The sequence below is a fragment of the Equus caballus genome, chromosome 20, assembly GCF_041296265.1.
Source record: "Equus caballus isolate H_3958 breed thoroughbred chromosome 20, TB-T2T, whole genome shotgun sequence".
NCBI classification, from domain to species: Eukaryota; Metazoa; Chordata; class Mammalia; order Perissodactyla; family Equidae; genus Equus; species Equus caballus.
The window spans coordinates 2914702-2938741 of record NC_091703.1 but is presented as its reverse complement, the minus strand read 5'-3'; the positions used below and the strand labels follow the sequence as shown (position 1 = coordinate 2938741).

Sequence of the window (24040 nt, the reverse complement as noted above, 5' to 3'; positions counted from 1 at the left end):
TGCGGACCTAGCACCGCTCATCAAGCCATGCTGTGGCAGGTGTCCCACATGTAAAATAGAGGAAGACAAGCACAGATGTTAGCTCAGGGCCAATCTTCCTCAAAAAAGAAAAAGGTGTTTTGGGCTACTGGGGGGAGGTCAAATGCAGCAGCAGCTGAACAGCCGTGGCACCTCCTCCTTCCATTTTCTTTCTTAGGTTGACTTGAAAAACAACAGCCAGGGATTTGTGTTAGGAGAAGTGTGCCATTCATCAGCACCGTGAGCGTGTGTGCCCTCAGAGGAAGGGGTGGACCTGCGCTCAGGGAGGGCCTGGCTAGAGAGGAGGTTGTGGTGCAGCAGGCTCTGCTCGGGCCAGCTCGTTCCATATCGTCAAACCAGCAGCAGCCCCTGCTCCCGGCGCCAGAGGGAGGTGGAAGAGCTGGCCTGCAGGAGTCTCGCTGCCACGCGCGAGTCTTGGCTGTGCCACCAACTGGTGTGCAACTTCAGACAAATCACCTACCTTCCTGATCCTCAGTTCTTAGAGCCATAAAATGGGCATAATAAAAGAACCAAACTATCGTTGCTGTGGGAAATTAGAAAAGGTTTATCACAATGCCTGACGTACAGCAAACAAGCATTTTCTGTGAGCTATTTTCTGGTGATTGAAGAATTCAACTTACAAATGTCTTTCTAAATCTCTGGATGAATCTATAGCTTACCAAAGTAATAATAACACCTGCCATTTTGGAGTTCCTTAGAAAGGTCCGGCAACTAGTCCAAAGTCACACGCCTGGTTCACAGCACAGCCAAGGCTGGAACTCAGGCAGCGAGCACTTTACGTCTATTTAGTATGTTGACAAGACCACTGACAAGAGTATCATCTCCTGGCGGCTGAGGAAACCAGGCGCGGCCCACGGCAGTGTTGCAAGTAGACCGTCCAGCTGAGGTGGAGGTTGACATCACAACCTACTTATTTTTGGTCCAGTCCCTCTTTATGACATTGATCTTTCTGCTAAGAGACCAAAAGATGTGGCTCAGACGGACAGGAGCTGAAAACTGACCTCAGCTGCCACTTTATCCAGGTTGTGATGGCTGAATCTTGCTTTATTTTGATCATCATTTTGATAACATGATCCAGAAAGTTCTCTCCCTGAGGACTCTGGTCAAGAAGCTTTCATGTATAAATATAGACACTATCCTTTTTCTCCTTCACACTGTGATTGCTATACGGGGTAATAGGTGTTCCTTCCCTTCAAAAGGGCAAATTTTCTTAGTTTGTAGACAAGAGAAAACTTATTAGCCTAAGAAAAATTAAAATGATGAATAGAAAAATCACCAGAAAGTCACACCTCATCATTTCCACTTACCTAAAGTCCTCCTACAGGCCAAAGCAGTTTCCTGAGAGACCAAGCAAACCTAGCTGGAGACCAGGTGAACCTAATGATAAAACTTCATCATGCTTGCCTCTTATTAGCGGACAGCTTTTGAGGAGGATCCTAAGAAAAGGCAAGTTCTAGAACATTCAGCTGGTGCACACCCGGAACAGCGCTTTCAACTGTGTGTTTCAGAAGCTGTGAGTTGGGTTATTAAAAGTTCCCTTAGGAGTGAACTGTTCACCCTTCTCAGGTAAATTCTCTCTTCCAAGGCACTGAATGGGCAGCACCTCGAGGCCCAGAAGAAGTTTCTTCCTTGGCCAGCTCTGGTGATCAGTTCAGAATCACGCCACCTCCGGCATCCTTTGGCCTGTATTAGTTTCCTGTTGCTACTGTAAGAAATTTCCACAAGTCTGTGGCTTAAAACAACTCACATTTATTTTCTAACATTTCTGGAGGTCAAAAATGCAAAATGGGGTTCCCTGGGTTAAAATCAAGGTGTGGCAGGGCTGGCTCCTTCTGCAGGCTCCAGGGGAGAAGCCATTTCCTTCCCTTTTCCAGTTTCTGGAAACCGCCCACATTCCCTGGACACTCTGACCTCTGCTTCGGTCTGTTTCTGTTGACAACAGAACATCTCAACAAGAGACCGAACATCTCTTTCTCTCTCCGACCCTCCTCCTCCCCCCTTAAAGGACCTTTATGATTATGTTGAGAGCCCACCCAGATAATCCAGGATGATCTCCCGTCTCAAAATCCTCAACCTAATCGCATCTGCCTGTGATGTAAGGTGATTCGCCAGGTAAAGTGCCAAGTCACAGGGTCTAGGGACTGGGATGTGGATGTGGTTGGGTACCATTGCTCAGCCAACCACAAAACCTGAAGGAGAGGGCCCAGCTGGACCTAGAGCAGACCCTCTGGACAGCCACCTGCTGATAGTGGGGTCCTTCCTGGGGTGTGCCTTCCCCACCTGGGAGGGCGTGTCTTTCCGTGGGTCCCACAATCACCAGCAATAGCAAAAGCACCACGAGGCTTTTGCTTTTATTCAGAAGATGAAATGATCAGCTGAGAGAAAGCCTCGATCTGACCCATAGATTCTAAGTCACTCACTTCTAAAAAGAACGTAGAATAAAGGATAGATATCTAATAATAAACTATCTTGTAATTTCCAGTGAGTGAATGCTGTATTGCTTTTTATATTCAAACACATAGGATTTTTCATTAGGGCATTTTGTTGACTCTGACATTTTCAGAACCATTAAGTTTGTTTCCAGAGCTATTTTTCAAGGGCCAATAAGGAAAAGAAATAGAACTTAATTGGAAAATAAAACAGAATTGAGCCCAGAACATCTGAGTTAATGAGCAATAGAGTTGATATTGATTTCGTTGTATAAATAACATTAACTCTCAATAGCAATTAGTGCACAGAGAGACTGCTTGTTTAACTTATCTGATAAGACAGCTTCGTTCATTTAGAGTATTAATCTAAAATAGGATATTAGCAGCCAGGAGGTCATTGATTTGTTCACCAGAATTAAAGCCGATGAAGCTCTTTCCTGTTCTGTGCACTAAACCAGACGCTGAAATCCGAAACTTCGCTGCAACTAGTGATAAGAAAAAAAGAAATTCTAGCTAAAGGGAAATATTTTAAATTGGTTTTCCTGTTGTAGAAACATTAAACCTTTCATATTATCATAGCCATCCTAGAACACTTGTAGCCCGCACCCGCAAAACAAGTTCAGGTCTAACAGCAAAACCACGACGAACCAACATGTGGGTAACAGTGTGAAAGTTACCATGGAATGATCCTTCGCCAAAAACCACTGATGGCCGCCCAATACAATGGGGGCTATTCAATGTATCAGTTTGGAGTCTTCAGTATTACCTCAGAAGGCACTGTCTTTTGCTACCTCTAGAACTCCCTAGTTTCTCCAAAGCACTCGTGATTTAATTGCTTGTTTTTAACTGTTGAACATATCTAAGGATGAGGCAAAATAGCCAATCAACTGACCGTGAATAATAAGCAAGCTTAGCTGTTATGCCTATTCTGGGATCCTCTGGACAGAACGTTTTCAAGCTTCCGATTTTTCTGATTGTTAAAATGCTTTACTTCTAAGCAGTGGATCAGAAATGGCGTTGATATGATTCTTAAGACAATCTAAATAATCTGCTACAGATAAAGTTACATCTTACGGATAGTTTAAAGATATGGCAAATAAATGCACACAATGCCCAACACATTCTACCACACACCGGGCCGGGCAAAGAAAACACTGCACAGACAGAAGGCAACACCAGAGTATGTAGAGTGACACAGCAAAACTGGTCGAAGCACACATTGCACGCTGCAGGATTGGGTGCCACTGTCTCTTGGTCGGTACAGGGGACACAAAGATGATCTATTCACAACTGCGGACTCAAAAGAGCTCAGAGGAGAAGATGACCACATCAACAAATGGATACAATACAACATGGTAGCTACTACAACAAAAAGGAAATTTAGTTAAGAACTCTGGTGGTCTAAGGAGTTCAGGTCAGCTGCGGAAAGAAGAGACATTCGGACTGAGTATTGAAAGATGAGCTCCCCAATGAGTGAAGGGACAGGGAATCCCACGAAGGAAAAAACAACAAACAAAGTGAGAGGGTGAGGACAGGACACAGTCTGCAGTTTGTGTGGCTTTGGGCCAGAATAGACCTGAGGGGATGGCTGGAGATAACTGCGCGATGGTAAGCTAGGGCATGACTTCACGGTAAGTGTGGCGAGACTTCTGTGCCGTGTTGAAGAACCTGCTCACAATTCTCCAGGCAATGAATATAAAGCAGGAGAATTTCATAATCGTATCTATTTTTCACAGATATTTGAGGGATTCTAAGAAGGCAAAGTTAGAAAGTGGAAAGATTGGTAATGGAAAAACAAGTTAGGAATGCAGGGGTTCAGACAAGCTATCCTGTGGGAACAGCAGCGGGAAGAGCCAGATACGAAAGACACTTTGGTGGTGGAGTAACTGAAGGTGGATGAGAGAGGGGTAGCTGTGAGGGAGGATGCCCAAATTCCTAGTTAGGAAAACGAGACGGATGGAAGCCCCAGTGGCCAGAGAAGAGAAGGCTACAAGTCACAGGGAAAAGATGATTCGCTTGGGAGCAAATTGCAGCTATGGTATATGAGGGCGTCTGGAGAAGAGGTTTAGCTGGTAGCAGGAGGTGTGGACCTGGACGTATTATCTAGAAGAAGCTGCCATAGACACGGGAAGAGATGAAAACATGTTAGAGAAATAACTCTGTTGGATTTCATATTTATTTGCCTAATACTAGGAAGGAACATAGTGCAGTGAAAATACATCATCTGGGAAATGTCCACAGGGAATACTTCAATCCATGTTTCTGGAAAGCAGATTTTCAAGATGTATGAAGACTCTTCTAGGAATTTCACTTCTAAGAATTTATCCTAAAGAAGAACCAAAAATATGATCAGGATTTTACTTTCAAAAAAGGCCATTACAAACATTTCAATAGCTAAATATCAGAAATGACGTAGATGGTCAACAAAAGGAATTGTTAAACGATACATACATCATATACTATTATACAATGTATAAATTGTAAAACATGATCCCATAGCTGAAAATCGTGTTTTTAAAGGAATATTTAATACCATGGAAAAATCCGCAGGATAATAAATGTGTGCCATGATACAACTGACCTATTATGTAATATTATTCAAGTCTAGAAAAATTGTTAGAAGGTAATGGAGTTATGGGTAATTTTCATTTCCTTCTTTATAGTTTACATATTGTCTACATCTTCCACTAAAAATAATTACTCTCGTGAGCACATAAATAATTTTTAAATAAATAGGGAGAGATATAAGTATATATGCAGTTATACAAGAGGAGGAGGAAAAATGAAATAAATGCACTTTGAAGAAACATAAAGACTCTGAAGGACAGCACAGCAAACTTAGGCAAAGAGGCAACAGAATGAAATTGGGTCGGCAGCCAGGCAGGGGTTGAATTTCTCCCCTAATGTTTCTCAAACTTAAAAAAATGCACACTTTGTTGTAGAAGAAAGACACCCATTCCGGTGCACCTTGACGTGGGAAGAGACTATGTTGACCCTATCTATATGTCTGAGAGAGTTATTTTTCATTATGAAATTACAAGTTGCCACTTTGGAATAAAAAAACGGTGAGAGGGCGAGGGGATAAAGCAAAACAATTAATACCTCCGCCCTCAGATTCCTGGCTAAATCTGACATCTTCTCATGGCTGTTAACCAACATCGATTGCAAGACTGGTGAATATTTGTAATATGACTACATATTGGCAAATTCTCATTCGCTATTTGCTAAGTCAATTGAGAATATCCCGGTGCCTAAATATCATAAAAGGAATGATCTGTAGAAATACAACATTTTAAGATTTGAGTACAGTTTATCCCTCCCCACCTTAAAAAAATCTGATTACTTTTATGATCAGTGGCGCCAGGCTACGTTAGAAGGAACTGAGCCAGTACAATAAAGGAAGTGATTTATTTTTGCTGACAGCTTTCTTATGTTTCATAGTCCCATGTCCAAGGATATTTTTGATATGTATCTCTTCTTTGATATTTCATGTGCAATTTCCTCCCTCTTGGGTTTCATTCTCTCCTTTTAATCTAACAAGTAGCTAACTATTTAATTTACACTTATTATAAGAATGTATAGACTAGGTGAAGAAGCAAGATGTGGGTACTAAAGGATCAGAGAACGATGTAAAATAAAACTAACCAAGTGCTTAGAAAAATCTTTCTTCTTTTACAGAAGTCAGGCTCTATAAACATTTGTTGAAGAAAAGAATGAACGCAATATCAATAAATTACAGAAGAGAGGTAGAAATAGAGGCTAAAGGAGTAATGGAAGGCAAGTGCGTGGGCAGGATTTGCAAAGGCAAGAAGTCCTGCTGGGTAATGAAGCAGTGTCTAGCAAAGCTCAGAGGCCGGGGCGAGGAGACTCCTGGAGCAGGAAGTTACGGCAGAGAGCAGGACAGGTGAACCAGAACCAAGAAACAAGTTCTTCTTTAAAGGGGAGCTAGACGGGGAAGCTAGGACTTTGGACTTAAGAAGTAGGCAATTAGAAAGCTACTGGGAGTTCTTGAACAAGGGAACAAGATGCTGAAGGTGGCATTTTGGAGAAGGTAGATTGCATTGGAGGCAAAAGAAATGGAACTTAGGAGAGAGAGTGAGAAGCCTTCCCTCTCTGCCTAGGCTGAGGTGAGGAAAGCATGGCGTTGGCGGCGCAAATGAGAATAAAGGATAACAGCAGGAGACATGTTAAAGGAAGAATGAGCTGATTTAGTGACTTACTTGGATATAGGAAATAAAAAAAAGATAATAGGGAAAATACTTGCAATATTCAAGTCTGTTCCCTGGGTCAATTACGACTCACTAAACTAAGCAAAGAAGTTGGGTAAAGGCCTTTGCAGCCTGAACAGGAGCTTAGGGTACCAGCAAAGTGAAGGCCCCAACGTTTTACAAAATAATTTGATGTTTTAGAAAAAACATCCAAATTGCTATATTGGGAAATATTAGAACTTAGACTTTCTGACTCGATGGTTTAGTATTTTAAATTGTTTTCAATGGCACACGGAAGGTGGGGAGCAAGGAGTCACCTGATTCGTTCTGGTTCTAAGGAACTCTGTCCAGCCCAGGAGGAGCCAGCACGGCACGAGGGGGCTGGGCTTTGAGACCCAGTGAACCTCGCACGGGAGCATGGACGTCCAGTTAGACCCAGCAGGCCATTGGTAACCTGGTTCTGGAGTCCATCTAGATCAGGGATGAGAATGCAAGAAGGATAATAGACATTTTATTTTGAGAGAAAATAAATTTATTATGAAAAAATTAAATCAAATCAAATTTTTAATTTTTTCATATTCCATTTTACTCTTTGACTATATCTATGCATGTGTCATATGGTTGTGATGATTGTGTGTGGAATTTTGTACTCTGAATTTTTTCTGTTATACTCTCACAAGCAGTTCCCCATAATTCTACTGTCTTCAAAAAAATCCAACAATTTTAATAGCTGGTAAATATTCCGTCGAGTTGATGTATTACAATAAATAATATTCCATTTACCTGGGCTATTTCTGATCTTTCTCCACCGTAGATAAAGCTACATTAAATATCTTCACACATATGCCCTTTTTTTTCTGTTGAATTATCTCATTTAGGATAAGTTGCCTGGATATAAAATCAAATTTTATTAACAACCTCTAATTCTTGATCGCCATGTTGATTTTATTTTTACTTTTTTCTGTTTATGAAATAGCTACATGTACTCTATACAAATATCAAGCTTCATAAAGCTACACAATGGAGGAAAAGAAAATTCCCTATTATGTCAGCTTCTAAAAGTAATCATTGTCAAAAATTTGTACTTGTCTTCCAAATTACTTTTTCTTCTCTATGCATATACTAATATATATTATTATTAATTTATATGAAATTTTGATCATGGTCTACTCACATTTTAATCCTTTATTCTCCTTAATGGATGCATAAGGGTGTCTTTGTATAGTTAGGCCATAATTCACAGACGCTGCATTAAAGAGTATGAAAAAATTTTAATTTAATAGATGTTCTTAAATTGTGCTCAAAAACATATTGCTTAAGAGAAAGAAGCCGGTCACAAAAGACCACATAGCGTATGATTCCATTCCCATGAGATGTCCAGAATAGGCAAATCCACAGCAATAGAAAGTCGATTAATGGTTGCCTGAGGCTGGGGGGCTAGTGCGGGGAGTGACTACTAAGGAGTATGGGATTTCTTTTTGGGGAGATAGTCACGCAACTCTGTGAATATACTAAAAATCATTGACTTGTAAAACAAAACAAAACCAGAACTATATTGCTTTCCAAAAAAGATTTCCGAAGCTACGCTGACCCCACCTTCCCCCTGCTGTCCCAGAGCCTGTGCTCCCCAGGCCGCCTTCGCACACACAGGGCGCCTTTGCCCCATATCCCTCATCTCACTGGGAATGGACATGTATGTCTTCCTTGCTTCTCATTTGCATTTCTATTTCTTCACAGAACCTTTTCTAAAAACAAAACAAAACAAATTAACAAGTGAAAATAACTTTGAACCTCACATCACAGGTTACACATCCAGATGGCACCCCCTCATGCCCTGAAGCTTGCAGCCGCTGGGTCTCCGCCACTTTCTTCAACGCTGCTTCTGTCCCACTTCTTTGTGATGTAAGCATCCACATAGAAGATCCTTCTAATGCCTTGGTCTCTCAGTTCCTTGTTCCTCTCTGATCTAATGATCTTGTCCTCGACGTTATCTCCTAATTACGCGCTAGACCTTGTCATATCAGTAAGTGTTTCCCCTCCATAATCTCAAGTTCAAGCATCCCACTCTCCAGTCACGACTATTTTCCTAACTCCTTCCACTATTCCAACTATTTTTCAACCAACAAGAACAAAAAAGAGCCTCCCTCCTTTCTCTGTTCCTCATCACCTTCATGCCTTCCATCACCTTCTTCTCCAGTGTAAATTCTATGGTTCCAGCATTAGAGGAATTATGAACCATTGCCTTAACCCTTAACTCCTATGTCGCTGTTCATCATCCTCTCCTGGAAAAAACACAATTCTGTTTAAATACAGTTCACTGTCTGCTTTGAACCTGCACCCATGCAGGTGAACGTGGCTGGAGAAAATGACAAAGTGGTGCTGACAGGTCCCACTGAATTCATGACACAGACCTCCAGTGGTCTTTAGTACTGCTGGGGGCCACCACATTCCATTTCCGTCCTCTGTTCACTCTCCTTTCTCCTAAATTACTGTTTCATACTTTCTACTCTCATCCACCATCCAACAGCTCCTCTCCCTTCCTGGGGCTGAGAGGAGGATCTTGTTTCTTATTTCACTGAGAAAAAAACAAAGAGCTCAGAAGAGAAGTTTTATAAGCACCCACATTCTCATCTACACACCACCCAGTTTCTGTGCCTGCAGTAGACTCTGCCCTCCCTCGCAGCGCTAGAGAATGGATGAATTGTCTGCTCTCCTGTGCAGGGTCCACTGCTCCACTTACGGCCGATCCCAGGCTTCCTCACCCACTCGAGGGTATTGTTTTGGTGAATCTCCCCTTTTGTCCCTGCATCAAGTGTCCCGCTTTCTACTGGATCATGCCCTTCAATATACAAACATGCAAATATTTCTTTCATTAAAAAATCTTTTTAATCTAAACTCCCTCTCTCGCTACCAAGTCCTTACACTTCCCCTTTGGAGCAAATCTTCTCCATAGTTTTCTGTTTTCACTGCTAGTGCCATGAAGTGGAGTCCAATTCCTAGCAACTCTGGGTACAGCAGAGCAGAACTCTGCCCAGTCTTTGCACCATCCTCTTACCCTCTGGTTCCAAATCGGACTATGCTCCACTGCTATTCATAGGGTTTTCAGGGCCAATATTTTTGGAAGTGGGTGGTCAGGTCTTTCTTCCTAACCATTTTCTACACTCAGTCTCAAATTCCTCTCCCCCCATTAGCCTTTAACTCGCATCTATCAAGCTTTTGCCTTCACTAAATCACCTTTGTCAAGGTCTCCACATGGCAGTCCAATGGTCAATTCCCGTCTTCATGTTACTCTCTATTGGTAGCATCAAACCACAGTTGACCATTGCCTCCTTTCTGAAATGCTTTCTTCGTGTGGCTTCCAGAACATCACACTCTCCTGGGGTCTTCCCACCCCTCATAATTCTTTCTCAGTCTCTTCTACTGAGTCTTCATCTTCCCCTTATCCCAATACTGCAGATGCCAAGGGCTCAGTCTTCAGATGTCCTCACTTCTCCATCTACAATCACCTCCTTGGTACTCTCATTTAATCTCATCTTAATAACAAGCTGTAGCTTGTGTCTTCCAAATGTCTACCTGATCCTCCATCTGGAGAGCCTCTTGCTCACCACCTCCCCCAACTCTGGCTTCCTTTCTGATCTTCCCTCACGCCAGGCACATTTCCAGCTCAGGGCCTTGGCACACCTTGGCCCCTCACCTGGGACACTCTTCCCCAGATACCAACATGTCCCTTTTTCTCCTTTTGTTCAAACTTTTGTGGAAATGTCACCTTCTCAGTAGGTTCTTCCTGAATGCCCTATTTAGAATTACCACCCCACTCCATCTTGGCACACCCTAGTCCTCTTTCCTGCTTTAATTTTCTCCTTATCCCTTATTGGGTAGATCCATGTTTTTTAGTTTATGTTCTATCCCTCACCTGACTCCACTGTAATGTAAACTGAATGAGAGCGGGGATTTCTGTACGTTCACTGATGTATCTCCAGTACTGTGAATAGTTTCTTACTTATAGTATGTTCTCAATAATTATATGTTGAATGAATGAATGAATGCATGAACAGATGCTAAGAGCAATGTGCCAGTTTCATTGTAATGTTACCAGGCCAGAGTGCCCATATTTTTTTAAAAAATTGTTCATTTAGTAAGCTTTAAAAGAAACCTCGAATTTCCTAATTTGTGCTTCTTTAAAAACTATCAATTACTTAATAAAGCTGCTATTTGTTTCCTGTGCCTATTGAGGGCTCAGATTTTGGAAAGCAACAAGACCATTTTCCATTTGTTGGCTGTGATGTCACACAGCAATCTAAAACAGTCATTGTGGCAAGGAGTTTGGCGATGCTGAGACAATACACACTGCACACATAGAATGTTCTATGATTAATAGCCCAGAGCCAGCACAAAGCTTTCTCAAATCTTGAAATTAAAGTATGATGTTCACTTATCTGTCTAAAGGGAACCTTGAATTTGTTTTCAAAAATAAAATGCAGAAAATCAACACCATTTAAACCTTCAAGATTCTGTCATGTTGGAATGACCTGCACTGTCCATGTCGGTCCCCACTCGCCACATGTGGCTGTTGGACACATCAGTGTGGCTGGTACTAATTGAGATCCATAGCCAATGTAAAATATACACCAAATTTAAAGACTTAGCATGAGAAAAAAGGAAGACATAATTTTTTATTACTATGTGTATATTTATTACATGTCATCATAATTTGGATAGGGTGGATTAAATAAATATATGAATAAAACTAATTTCAACTGTTGCTTTTTACTTTTTAATGTGGCTCCTAGAATATCTAAAATGGCATACATGGACAATGCTGGTTTAGAGTAAAAAAAGACTAAAGAGACATAACAATAAATTGCAATACGTGACCCTAGATTGGATCCTGTTTTAAAAAATAACAAACAACTATAAAAACATTCTTGAAGCAACTGGAGAACTTTGACTATAGACTGGATAGTAGATATGTATTCTTAAACAGGAGACTGTTTTTACTTTTGGGGCAAACATTCTGAAGTGTTTAGCAGTTAATTATCATGACGGCTAAACTTATATTCAAGTATTTAGCAATACGTATGTTTATAAGTTAACATTATATAATAATATTTATGTTATATTTAAATGTTTTATTTATATTATATTAAATAATACATTTATTTAAACTATAAGTATCATATCTGTATATTCTATATTTACATGTTTACATATATCTCTATATTTACACGTAGTTATATACGCATATCTGTGTGTATAGATAGATAGCAAAATAGTAGAAATCATTGACTCTATACAGAAATTAAATTGGTTTTCATTGCACCGTTCTTTCAACAGCCACTCCATATGTTAGAATTTTTTCATTATAAAAAATTGGGGAAAAGTTTATGGCTCCCCCAGAAAAACTTTTGGCTAAAGCCAAATGACAAAATTGTACCACAGTGGCAAACACGTGGAAGAAAACCTATATAAAACCATTACAATTCAGAGTCAAACTATAAATGACTTTTTTTTTCTTTTTGCATAGAAAGATTTGTCCTGAGCTAACATCTGTTGCTAATCCTCCTCTATTTTTTTCCTCCCAAAAGCCTCAGTGCATGGTTGTATATCCTAGTTGTAAGTCCTTCTAGTTCTTCTATGTGAGCTGCCACCACAGCATGGCACGGACAGACTTCTGGTGTGGCTCCATGCCCAGGAAACGAACCTGGGCTGCCGAAGTGGTGAGAGAGCCAAACTTTAACCACTAGACCCACTAAGCTCTAAATGACTAAAAAGTGTATAAATTTTATGCAAGCTTATGGACTGATTTCCCTCTAAATATACCAAAACTCCCTTAAACCACTTTCTTCACTTTGAGAAAGCAACTTCTTGAAGGAATACTATAAACCAAACACAACATTTTGCCGGTTAGAAATTGCCATCTGTCCCTGGGAGAGTGGATTGGTGAGTTTTCACTTTCTGTGGATGGTAATCCTTGGTCTGTGCCTTCAGTATCGTAGATGCATCTTTTGAATCACACTCATAGGCCCCACGCATGCTAGTCTTTCTCAGATTGATTGACATCTCCACATTTTCACATTCCAGCCTACTTCCAGAAAGCTGAAATGATGAGCTAGTCTTAAATGCCCTGAGAGCTTCTTTGGGAGGGTCATTAGGATGACACACAAAACAAGACTTACAGCGGTACACAGGATGATGACTGACTGCTCAAGGACTGAGCAACATTAGTTGTGAAACAGAAGTTGTTTTTTGGTAACATATTTGTTTGGAAGCAAAGATATTATGACTTTACCACATTACTTCAGTCAGAGAAAGAGTCTCAACACCACTGCAAAACATAAAATGCCAAAAGAGAGCACTACATTTGTGCAAGACACTTGTTTAAATTTCTTCAAGTGCAAGCAGATATCTGACGTTCTTTTATGAGAAAAATTATTGTAGCCCAAACAATATGTCTTTGTGATGTCACAGGCATCGATTCAATTCCCAGACAGCTCCAGCTCTTGGGCCCCCATGAGATTATACTGGAAGTTAACTCAAAGGGAATGGCGGAAGACCTGGTGCCCTGAAGAAAGTTCAAATGTAGCCAGAATGTTCCAGGGTGGTAAACACAAACTATACACTCAGTGTACGATGCTAACATTTTGCTGGGGCTGCCCCAGCACTCCTCTCCATCCTGAAGGCTCCGTCGAGCTGCTCCTTGTGCCTCCATGATGCTTTCCTCTTACCCTCATAGCCCACTGGGCACACGTCAGTTCCTTCTGCCCACCAAGCTTGTCCTGGAGCAGAGGCGAGCTTTCAAAGCCCTAGCTCTTGGCACAGAGCCTGGCTCCTCCTGGTTGCTCAGCACGTGCTTGAAGGAGTGGCTCAACCTTTTTTTGACTGAAATTCGCAGTCACAGGTACATTTTGGGTGCAACTCAGTAGACACACACAGATGCCTCTCTCTATAAGAACAAACGTTTCATGAAAAAGGATTTAATCTTCCTGCATGCACTACATGGATATTTCTTAATGTACTCTATTTCATTTTTTTATAAATATTAGTCAAGGCCACTAAATTGATTTCAAACTTATTAATGAACTCTACTTTTAAATTATAGAAGTTAACCACCTGCTAATGATCAGTTAATTGGCTTATTTAGAATCGGTACAATGGAAAAATAGTCTTTTGCCAAAGGTGACTACAGGTTTCCTTGGGATCTGTTATGCTCGCTCCAAGTAGGTAAGAATCATTACTACGTCTCTCCCATCAACCTCCCACCACCTATCGCCCACCTACAAAGGCGCGGCAGTGTCACCCAGGCACAGGTCCTTCTAGTCTGCCCTCTCCGGTTGCCTACATTTACCCCGTGGTACTTCCTTGGTGCAGATCCCTATGCTGTCAGTCCTTGGGCCAATACCAAAGAGGAAAGTGGACAGAAATCTTAGCCCCACCATTCAGTGGAGTGGGGAATCGAGTCATTCGCCTTAGACTCAGGATTAGGAGGCCCAGCCTCATCCCTCCCATGTCCTCAGGGCCCAGGTAGCCCACGAGTTGCAAACATCCACAGGTTTCTGTTCAGTACTTCCCTTGAGCCCCTGTTCTTTAGACCTGAGGTCCTGCCCTGGATCCCCAAAAGTAGCTGGGATCTTGGGAGCCATATTGGATCCTGCTGGTCCTCCTGTCTCGCACACACCCAGCAGACTGCTCCTTGGTGCTCAGCACACCATAGGCACCATGCTGCACTGATGGTAGAGCAGAGAACAAGACCCTCCTGCGGGGTCTCACTCACGGTAGCCCTGCTGCTGATCAGGATGTGGGCCCCCCACGTCTGACTAACACCCCAGCTGGCTCCCTGGCATCCTGAGCAGCCAGGCTCCACTCCATCTGCCACTTTGGGTGGTGGCCTTGTCTGACTAGCCCCTTTATGCACTGTGGCTCAGAGAGCCCGACTGTCCTGTCCCCAGGCTCTGCCCAGCCAAAGCCCCTGGACGTGGATTCAGAACCTTCCTAACTTTGTCCTCCTCCCACCGAATTTGTGTTCCAGGGTCTCAGGCACAGTCACAGTCCCAAGACCAAGAGACAGGTGCTAGAATTTCTGTTCCAAATCCTCCTCTGGAGGAGGAAAAACGAGGGAAAGAGTGATTGTCTGAAAGAGCCCGCGGGTCACAGGACTCTCTAAGAGGATCTGCGGTTAAAGTGCCCTGCCTAGGACAAGGGCTGACGCCTGGGAGCCAGTCTTTCTGACTTTAGTTTAAGCTTGGTTAGGTGATTAACATGGAAAAGTGCACAGCAGAATGGGTCTGAACTCTGGAGCCAGACTGCTACCTGGACCCTGCTCTGCCACTCACTCGCTTGGTGGCCTTGAGCACTGTGCTCAACCCTCTGTGCCTCAGTTTCCTGATCCGTGAAAGGGAGAACAGTGCCTACCTTACGGGGTCGTTATCGGGATCTAGAGAGTTAAAGAACTAAAGTGCTCACAGCAGTGCCTGGGTGGGAGAGAGGGAGACTGGATCACAGGAAGCTCTCGGGGACCCTTTCATACCCGAGGGTGCGGAGGCCCAGGGAGTGGAGGGCCAGTGAGGAACACCAGGGACTTCGGGCGCTTTCCTACCTGGGATTTTTCCTTCACTCTCTTTTGTGTGCCTTGGAAGTACTTAATAAGTACAATATTCACTTAATCTGGTCTGCAAGAAGCAGGAGAGAAGAAAAGAAAACTATGCTGGCATCCCAGGAGAGAGCAGCCTTCCCCACCACAGACCCCACCCCACAGCAAGCCGGGGCCTTCCGAAGGCCAAGCTGCCTCTTTCCAGTGTTTCTTCTAAAATGTGGGTAGTCAGGGAGGAGTGGAAAACGAATATTAATTGAGCACTTCTTGATTATTGATTATAATCCTCAAAACAACTTTGAGAGAGAACTACTATTTCCACTTTACAGATGAAGAAACTGAGGCTCAGTTAAAACTTGCCTGATGTACGCCTGCCACTCAGGGCGGAGGTGGGCATCAATCCCGCTAGCCATCTTTGCTGACTCCACACACCTTGTCTTTCCCTGAGCCACAGCTCCCTGCTCGAGGACGTGCGGCCGTGTCCCCTAAAACACATGCACGCCAGCAGGGAGAGCCTCAGAGACGCGGGGACGCCGCCTCCCACTCACTCAGTGTAACTCTAGGATCCACTCTGTTAATAAGAAAAGGAGCGACAAGAACTTTTTGCACGTTTTTCCAGTTTTTGACTCTGAGTGATTTCTGAGTAGCTTATATGCTGTCACATCTGGGAAGTCTTAAAGATTTGGTAAAATTTAGCTCATGGCAGTGAGTTATGTCTTTAGGAGTGAGCTCCTACTTGTGCTGTGAAATGATTCCTTGCATTATAGGAGAATTTTCTAGAAGGCAACCTGTAAACAGAGGCTGATGCAATGTATTTGAAATACAATTCAATTTCCAAAAATCTGATTTCCTCCCACAGCTCTCCAGAGTATTTCCTAACTCTTTACAAACTGATGAGAAAGCCATACCAACAAGCAGCAGACATGGTCCCGTTTTCAAGGTGAGAAACAGGCCCTATGAGGCCAGCGTGAAGCTAGAAGGACACAGGCGTTCGTATTTCTGCCCAGGCACTGCCTATCTGGCCACCTTCTTCTGACGCTCTGCAGGAAGGCCAGCACCCTCGGGCCTTCAGCTGCACATTCCATCCAGAATTCAGCACCCCAAAGGGATCAAGGGGATACAGCCCAGCTGTACAGGTGTGGTGGGGCCAAAGGTCAAATACAAGCTCCTCTTCCAATGCTTGGAACCCCCCAAGCCACCTCAACTCATCCAGCCCGTAGAGAATCTTCCTTTGATTGACTTGTCGCCGCATCCCCGCAGCTACCCGTCACTGTGGAAGAATGAGATCATGCTCCAGTTAATAGGACTTTTGTTTTCATCTCATTTCTGCAGCACACATTTGGGGTGTCCTCCCCACCTGCCGTGTGGTCGCATCTTTCCGGCCAGCGCCGGCCTGGCCACTGCCGTGAAGACAGCACGAGGCCTGCTGAGGCTGAGGGGCCCGAGAGCCTCGAGCACCCCCAGCGCGCACCCCGGCTGGGTTGGAGCTGTGCTGCACAGCCCACTCCGCCCGAAGTTCGGCTACCCCCGCCCCATTCCGCCTCAGGAGACTCGCTTATCTAACGAAATTTGACTGAAGGGCCATGTCCAGTTCAAAGTTGAACGAAGGCAGGGAAGAATTTGAGAACCACCATGGGACGATTTCTGCCATGGGACCATGAGTGTGGGGTAGCATGCGCTCGGGGCCAGGTGACAGCCAAGGGTGATACCTGTGTGTTTCCAATCCCTCCCGAGGTCAGGGTGTGGGGACCCTGCCCCGCTCCCAGCCAGGCCTGAGCCCTGGACCCTCAGTGAGCCCGCAACAGGAGCAGTTACCTGAGGTGCTGGCCGGCTGCCCTCCTGGTGCAGGGAGGAGGAGGAGGTGGCACGTTGGGTGTGACCACAGCAGTGAGAGCAACTTTGTCCCTCGTAGCACTGGCAGCTGTTGCTCATGGATGGGAACAGCCCCACTCCCTGCCACGGTCCACAACAGCACCGGGTCTGACCGCAGGCTGGCATTATGCTAAGTACACACTGCTGCTGCTGCTGCTGCGGTCACAGGCTGGGCCCTGACACAGGCTGCCTGGATATACGTCCTGTCCTCTTCTCCCCAGCTGCTTCGTCTCTACGACGGGCCATCAGGAGTCTGGAGGATTATATTCCTTAACAATATAAAGCACTGAAAGCGATGGCATGTTGGAATTGCTCAGTAAATGTTACCTGCTATTTTTTCCTTTTCTTATTGACGAAGAGAAAGGTCAAGCAATTTGCCTGAGATCACACAGCTATTAAGAGAAAGAGTGAGGATCTGAAGTAAGGCTTGTCTGGCCCCTTGTCCGTGGTCTCCATTAACTTTCTTTCATCTGCTCACTCCGTATGACTTTCTCTTCATCCTCTCCCCTGGCCCCTTGGGAAGAAGAACCAGCAGCAGATTCCCTGTCTTTTGACCCCAGGTCAGTGTGTCCTGCAGCCTGCCTGTGCACAGAGCCTGGCAGCCTCCCTTCCGAGGTAATGAGAAGGGAGCACGTTATTCATGCCGGGCACCCGAGTCCAGGCGGAGACAGGATGAGTCAGGGCCAGGATTTCAGTCCCCACCCGGCTCCACTAAAAGAAAGGAATTTAAATTATGAGCCCAGGAGATTGAAGGTGGAAAAGTCCAACTGCAGTCGATTTTGAAGCGATTTTTCCCCACCCCAGGACTTGCCCATGTGTGGATGCGCCCCCTCAGGGACAGCGCGCTGGTGGGCTCAGAAGCGCAGCTGATCCCGCCCAGTCAGGTGAGCCAGAGAAGAAGCCTGCCTGGACGCCGCACCTGCCCAGTGAGAGGAGCCTGGTGTGACCGTGAACTGCACAAGCACAGGGACAAACGAATTGTCGATCTGGACGTTGGCATCTCTGTTTTAAAATATAGTGTATGAACAGAAAATTTGGGGCATAATGAGGCCAAGAGATCAGGAAATGATGGCCATTGAAAAGACAGTTTCTTACTCACAATTCCCAAGAGGAGGGGCACGCCATACCAGGGAGGGCCACACAGGGAAGCAGCAGGCAGAGGGAGCGAGGCGGAAACATGGGCTGGCGCTTTGTTGCGGTTTCCTCGGGAAGGAACGGGTGAGGCAGGGCGAGGAGGCTTAGGATTGGCCACTGGAATCATTTCGGTGGGCTCTGAGAAACAGGGACATCGCTAGCTGTCTGGTGCGTGGCTCTGCGGTGATCAGGGCAGGGAGACAGTGGCCTGAGGTGTGAGACTGATAAAGGAGGTGGTGGGGGGTGGCCTCCGGACTGGTTGTTTTTCACTTGAAAAGTTGAGTTGTTTACTGTCTCTAGGAGTTGACCAGCCTTGGGAGGGGCAGTCTCTCCTGGGTCAGCAACACCCCAGATGTCAAAGGACCAGAAGACAGATAATAAAAGACATGGCTCACACACTCTGGCATTAGAATGAGGTGCCCAAGGCCTTGGTAAATTCTGCTTGGGGGACACCATTGGGTTGTGGTCTCCTGAAAGTGGGCAGCCTCCTTGGGAAAAGCAAAGCCTGAGTGAGGCAGGTTCCCTCTGAGCCCCTGGCATCTTATATGTGGAGGAGGACGTCAGAGATCTCAGAATGTCCACTCGGGAAGCATCTGCCATGTGACCTCGCTGTGCATCTCTGAGCACAGAGACCGGCCAGAACCTGCTGAATACATTGCCCCATCATCTCAGGAAGGGACGTGCTGCAGTGCAGTCCAGGGAATGATCGCTCTTCTACCTACTTAGCATTTTGGGGCTAAAAATAGAAAAAAGCCACGCTGGTCAGGGCTGTGTTGAGAACAGCCATTGGATGGTAAATGCTGTCTCCTTAAGAGCAGGGACACATGGTACGGTGGAAGGAGTCCTGGCCTGGCGCTGAGGACCTGATTCCAGCCTTGGGGTGGCAGCAACGCGGGCCCTACCACCTCAGGAAGCCATCAGCCTCTCCCAACTGCCGCCCTCTCTGTAAAAGGAGGGTTTGCACAGGGCAGTCTCGGACTGCTCCTTTGAGCCTTCCATTTGCAGGACCGCAGAGTAATGCTTCTGCAAAAGGTATTAGAGAGACACAGCAATGATTTCAAATATCCTTCTCCTGCTTGGGAAGCAAAAGGGTCTTGAACATCCTCCTGCAACACGCTGGCGTCTAGTCCTCGGGCGCAGGCTGTAACCAGAGGCTTACCGCCTGCTGCCTTGCCACAGTTTCGTTTCTTCAGAGTCTCCCAAGTTCCAGTTCATTCCTTCACTGTGATCCTTCCTGGTGTAAATGCATGACCTTTTCTCCGTGAATGCACACAGGCAAAGACTTCATGGTTACTTATTAACATACAGACTCTGATCACAGGAGCTGGTCAAAAGGAAGGTTTTAAAAAATCCGAAGGCAATGTGCCCGAAAGCACCTTTTCTCCACCAGAAAAGTACTCCCAAAAGCGTTCCCAGCAGGGCAGCGATCTGCCCTCCTGCCCTTCAGGGCTGGGGTGGTTGTTGGCCTGTTTTCAGATTTTTATCACTAATCTAGTCCAGAGAATGACTCCTGATATTTGATGCATTAAAAAAAAGAGTTGTGGCTTTTTCCTTCTGCCTTACAGTCCCTAAATCCTCGGGAGAGACCGTCACTCCCGGTGTGAGTGAGGAAGCTGATCCATGCATGTGTGTTGTCTCCCCAGACAGTGGGGGCTCAGGGTAGAGGCCCAGGTGTGTGGACTCCTGTCCACGGGTCTCCACCTAGCACTTTTTCCAAAGTAGTTTTTGGGAAGCCACCTATTTTTTTCAACTAGGGCAGAGAATTTTGAATATACTTGTGCTAAATAAGGAGGAGGCTGAGCAGCGCCTGGCAGAGAATTCCAAACCGGCGGAGCTCCCGCTAGGAATCTCAGGTGGCTTTAAAAGCTCTTCAGCCCTGAGTTTCTGGCACAGACGACCCTGGGCTTTCACCCAGCATCTGCCCACCTAGGCTGCACAGTGACCGTGGCCTCTGACCTCCCTGGAGTCTGGTGCCAGCAGGCACATCAACATGTCTTGAAGCCTTACAGAGAACACATGAATCCAACAGCAAGAGAAGTAGGAAAAGCAGGAAAGCATGGTGGTGGCCACGTGCCCACAGGGCAATTCCTTTCTCTCTTCCTCAGACCTAAAAATATCTTGTATCCCCTTTGTTTGGATTACTTTGCTGCTCCTTGAAGTTTTCCTATTAAAATTTATTTGCCTCCAGAAAGGGGAAACTATGAAGACAGTAAAAGCTCAGTGGGTACAGGGGTGGGGAGAAGGGATGAACAGATGGAGCAGAGAGGGTTTTGGGGCAGTGACACTACTCTGTTCGTCCTCAGTACATGCACTGTGAGGCTGGAGACACGTCACTGTACATTTGTCCAAACCCACAGAACGTCCAACACCAAGAGAGAGCTCACGCAGACTCTGGACTCCGGGCGATGGTGAGGTGCCAGTGTGGGTCCGTCAGCTGTAACAAGTGTACCACTCTGGTGGGGGACGGTGACAGTGGAGGAACCTGTGCCTGTTGGGACAGGGGGTATGTGGAAAATCTCTGTACCTTCCTCTCAATTTTGCTGTGAATCTAAAATTGTGCTTTTAAAAAGTCCTTTAATAAAAAAAAATTAACTGGGAATAGAATTAAAATTTCAATTGCGTAGTAAAGATCCTCCTCTAATGCTGGCTAATTACCATCTTACTATAAATTCACCAAGGCCGGCTGAAATGGACAGTTTCTCTCAGAGGCCGGGAAACGACTGTAACTTGAGAATGTGTAGCTTCCTCTCTGGGAGGATGCAGCGGGAAGACGGCCGTCTGCAAGCCAGGAAGGAGCGCTCCGCAGGAACCGAGTGGCCAGCGCTTGATCTCACACTGCCCGCCTCCAGGACTGTGAGAAATCAGTGTCCGCTGTTCAAGCCGCCCAGCCTGTGGATTTCTGTCATAGCAGCCCGAGCCAAGTGAGACACAAGGAAACCAGGAGCCCAGCCCAAGAGGGTGGAACAGAAGCCCCTGTCAGGTCTCCTGAGGGATGTGGGTTGGAGCCCCGATGAGGGCAAGACTCAAGGGCATTCAGGCTGTCTCTAGATCAAGAGTTGGGCAGCAGTCCCTTCTGGGTCCCAAGCAGATGCTGGGCACACACCCAGACAACCAAGAGGCAGGCTGCTTTCACTGTCTTGCCTGAGCATGGTCTAAGGAGCCATTGCTCAGGCTGTTATACGGTTGCACAGGTTTTACACTGAACAAAGGCACCAGGCTGAAGTCCATCCTGCACTCTGCTTGCCAAGCTGTGCGCTCTGACAAAGGGGGTGCTTTTCTATCCTCGTTTTTCTAATTTGCACAAAGCTGCCTTGTAGCATAGAGGGCCTGCTCTCTCTGGCCCCCCTGCCTCCGGCCTTCTCTCCTGTGTTTCTCTTCCCATCCCCTCTAGGGGCCTTGGTGACAAGGCACACAGATGTTCCATGTTTAACAGTCTCTTCCAAACCCTCCACTATCAATCCCTTAATGCAGAAGCTCAGGGGACAGAGTTGAGCCGTGTATTTCTTGCACTTTTCCTCTCACAGCCTGAGTCATACACAACAGTGCACACACGGACTCTCTAGTGTGGAGGGGAAGTCCAGGAGCTTGAGGTCAGAGCCACCCTGTTGCCAGCCCACCTAGCAGAACCCCTGTCACCCAAAGGCTGCTCTGTCCGTGCTGAGTGGCTCAGACATCCAGCTGTCTGAACAGGGCTCCACATACCCATCTTTCCCCCATGCCTGCCTGGTCTCTCCAGCCAGCACTTACTCATCCTGCAGGCTCTGGTTCCTCTGCAGCCTCCTTGATGAAACCTCCCTGCACCCCCTGGACAGAGCTCTCTGGGGTCTGACCGCCCCGTGGCCCCCGACGGCTGCCACCACGTGGTCCCATTTGCACGCTGGCCAGGCCCCCAGGATGGATGGTGCTGTCCTGAGTTGGTAACCCCGATGCCCTGGGCACTGCTTGGGCTGCAGAGAAATGTGTTTTCGGTGAATAAATCAGAGTCCCTAAGCTCTTGCTTTTCAGCATCTTTCACTTCCTCTAATTATTAATAGTAAAAGTATTTGGTTATTGCTTTCCATTTTTCCCTGTTTAGAGTTGTGATGCATTTCAAACATACGGAAAAGCAGAATAATGCAGCAGACAACTCCCAGCTTCCACTGAGACTGAACAGAAGCCAACCTTGTACTCTACCGTCGGATACAGGCCGGTTTCTTTAAGTAAAGCATCACCAATACAGGCAAATACAGACAGCCCATCTGACCTGCCTCCTCTCCACCCTGAGACACCTTCTCAAGCTGTATGAATTATTCCACACATGTTTTGGACTTTTGCATCATATGTGTGTGTTTAAAACCAATATATACTCTTCCATGTATTTAAATGTTGCATAAATTGGATTACATGGCATATAACATTTTATAACTAGCTTTAAAAAATTTAGCACTTTGAATTAATCCATGCTGAAACATGTAGATCTGGTTCATTCATTTTAACTGCTGTGTTATTTCAAAACTACAGGTGATGTGTCCCCTCCCTTAAAACATCAGGGTTCTGCATGTTCTCGTATTACCTCCTGGTGCCAGGTGGAAGGGCTTCTCTGAGGCACAGGCCTGGAAGGGGAATTTCTACGTTGTGTATGACATGCAACTTCAGCCTTACTAGATATGGTCTGAGTGACATCAAAGTTGTCACACTACACTACAACTAGACACGTCCACAACCCGTTTCCCACCTCCCTCCCCCGGCACCTCCACATGAATGGCGCCTCGTTTACTTTGTGTTTGCCCTGCATTTGCTTAAACCTCTGGTGCGTTTCCTCGTAAGTCTGGACATCTCCTAAGATGACTCCCACTTGTTCTTCTTTAAAATTCTCTCTCAGCTCGGCTTGGCCTTTTACTTTTCCATATTTATTTCATAATGAGCTTACTAAGTTCTACAAAAACTCCTATTCTGCTGGAATTGCATTTAATTTGTTGAGTGATTTGCGGGAAATTGCTTATGTGTTGACGATGACTCTCCACGTCATCAGCGTTGATTCTGGGCCTTACTTCACGAGCTTATCCAATGTTGCCCCACAGGGCCGTTGTATACAGGAAGTACACAGAGGTGGGCACATCCTGATGTTTGATATGATTCTGAATGGGATTTTTCTCCTGTTAGCTCTTCAAATATTCTGACTGAAATTGGTGATATATTGGGATTTTATTGTTTTTTGAATTTTGATAGGTTCTTCAGTAAAGTCAGTGAACTCAGAGTATAATGTCATTCATATTTCTTCCTTTCAGTTCTTATAACTCTTGTTTCTTTATCTTGTCTTACACTCTTTGGCAAGGACTTAGTTTAATGTGATACATGAGCTGTAATTATGAGCATGCTTGTCTCATCTTGACGTTAACACATGCTTCTAAAGTTTCACTACTAAGTGCTGAGTTTGCTGCACTTCTGACAGAGACCACTTTCTAGTTTATCTTTAACAAAATATGTCGATTACAGAAGTCCCCCCTTATCCAAGGGAGATACGTTCCAAGACCCCCAGTGGATGCCTGAAACCATGGATAGTACCGAACCCTATATATGCCATGTTTTTCCCTGCACATACACACCTATGATAAAGTTTAACTTATAAACTAGGCACAGTAGAGATTAACAACAATAACTAATAACAAAATAGAATAATTACAGTGATATACTGTAGCAAAAGTTATGGGAATGTGGTCTCTCTCTCTCTCTCAAAATATCTTACTCTACTGTACTCACCCTTCTTCTCGTGATGATGTGAGATGACACAA

At 45.2% G+C, this 24040-nt stretch overlaps 1 long non-coding RNA gene across 1 annotated transcript; it reads right to left on the bottom strand.

Annotated features, from left to right (window-relative positions):
* Positions 1–4624: 4624 nt before the first annotated feature.
* Positions 4625–7922, bottom strand: LOC138919309 (uncharacterized). The gene is made up of 3 exons (XR_011429419.1): positions 7851–7922; positions 6994–7147; positions 4625–4794 (listed from the first exon to the last, which is right to left on the bottom strand). It is a non-coding gene; the product is annotated as an uncharacterized lncRNA (long non-coding RNA).
* Between the last annotated feature and the right edge of the window lie 16118 nt (positions 7923–24040).